The sequence below is a fragment of the Pteropus vampyrus genome, unplaced genomic scaffold (assembly GCF_000151845.1).
Source record: "Pteropus vampyrus isolate Shadow unplaced genomic scaffold, Pvam_2.0 Scaffold5979, whole genome shotgun sequence".
NCBI classification, from domain to species: Eukaryota; Metazoa; Chordata; class Mammalia; order Chiroptera; family Pteropodidae; genus Pteropus; species Pteropus vampyrus.
The window spans coordinates 6827-8851 of NW_011894760.1; the positions used below are offsets into that span (position 1 = coordinate 6827).

Below are 2025 nucleotides of genomic sequence, written 5' to 3' on the forward strand. Positions count from 1 at the left end.
CAGAATTCTCCAATGCAATTTTGAATAACTGGTAGTATTATATAATAAAGCAAAAAAAGGGTATGAGTAATTAAATGAATATTTTATATAGAAAGTACTGATAGAGACATTCCCACGCTGTGCCTTCTCTTTTTAAAAAATAAGCTCTTATTTTAGCAATTACATAAGACATAACATTTATGACAGTTGAGGATGAGAAGCAATTAGTGGCTTTTGCAATCATATTAAAAGTTAAAGTGATGAAGTATTAATATATGTGTTGTTTATTTCATGTACTTGCAGTCAAATATTCCTACTATAGAGTAAGATATAAATAAGATAATGGCATGTTACATCTTTTCATCTGGAAGTCTCAAAGCATTTGCAAGTATTCATTAATTCTCAATATCCCGGTCAGATACATGAGAGAAGTACCCTGGGGCACAGAGAAGGTGAACAGATCAAGGTCAGTAAAAAAATCGATAACGGATTTGGAAAAAGATATATATTCTGGTTCTTGCTCCAGGTTCTAAGTCATACCCCCATCATGAAATGTTTCTTAAGAGGGTCTGCCACAGCTGTTTATCTTTGATGTTAAAAAACAAATGATTAAATATAGTTCAATAAATGTAAAATGAGTTAAAAAAATGAAGAAATAGAACTGGGCTGATCTTGTTTCAATAGTATTCTAGTCCTTTTTTTAGAACAGATTGAGAAAAAGCATTACTAAAGTCTAGGGTTGAGAAGGCCTATAATTGCCTGTATTTTCCCATATATAGTTCTACTTTTCTGTGGACTAAGTTATTGTGCCCACTACTTATTTTACTCAATCTTCCCTACAGTGCAGCTATTTAAAGTAACAGAACAAATGTATTACTGAACATCAGTGAAATAACCAAAACCATAATTAGTACAGTGTATTATAAAATCATTATTCTTATATAGCAGCAGAACCTTTTGCATTCCATAGGGAATTGAAGACTATAATAAACCCATATAGTATCATAGTACACTTAATGATTATCACAAAAAATTACCACGCAAAAAGGAAAATTTGAGTGTTTACATTCACGGCACTCTTTAGAAATTTAAATTCTGTATTTTTACTCTATTAAAAAAAGCTACTAATTCCTGACATTACTTTTAATTTATTTTCGAACAAGAAGCATTAGTTCCAAGGTAAGATTTGTAAACCTTTAAAAAAAAATTGTTTTAAATGAAGCCTTGAATTATTACGTGAATTTCAGTTAGTGGAACAGAAGGTTTTCTTCCTAAATGCCTACCTGCGCATTGGCTTTCCCTCCATGCACCGTGAAAAGTACCCTTCACCACACTCTAAAGCCGAACCTAAGACAACAGAAAAGCAATAACTTAATAAAAACTATTGCTGATCTTTCCAGAACAATCTCTATATAATCATTCCATTCAGTGATAAACAATCTTATATCCTATTACATCACAGGCGTTTTGCAGTGCACAATCATAACCTTTACCTAGTACCTTTAATGTGACTATCCTTACTTCGAATACTAAAATGGTTACAAGTGAAGGTGAGACAAAGTGCGCTAAATAGTCCCTACTGCTGGGTTAGCTCGTCTCTCTTCATAAAGTGCTCGGAGACACTTAACTTTGACTTCACCATCAAGTATACCTACAGACCATTGCCCAGATACCTACGGCAGTACTAACATGATAGACCGAATAAGGAACACGCTGGTTTAACCACGGATCTGAAAGCAATTAACACGTCCAGGGTGACAGAAATGTGTGTGTTGGGGGGGGGCGCGGGGAATGTGTGTGTGTTTAGGGGAGATTTGTCATTAAAAACAAACATCTCCACTTCCGACAGCCCGGGCAGCTTGAACAGTACAGAAAACTATGGCTCTAAGATTAAGACTCTTTACAAGCCCTTCCCTCAGCCCCGGAAACAATGTTCACCACTCACTCGGCAAGATCTCGCTAGATCCCCAGGGTTAAGTGGCACGCACAGCGACCATCTCCTTTGCCCGAACTCCGACCCCTGTCTGGGGACGCTGTCCAGGGAAG

General features: G+C 36.1%; 1 long non-coding RNA gene across 1 annotated transcript; it reads right to left on the reverse strand.

Moving 5' to 3' along the window:
- Window positions 1–1111: 1111 nt before the first annotated feature.
- On the reverse strand, window positions 1112–2025 carry LOC111734779. Its single transcript, XR_002778589.1, has 2 exons — window positions 1925–2025; window positions 1112–1326 (listed from the first exon to the last, which is right to left on the reverse strand). It is a non-coding gene; the product is annotated as an uncharacterized LOC111734779 (long non-coding RNA).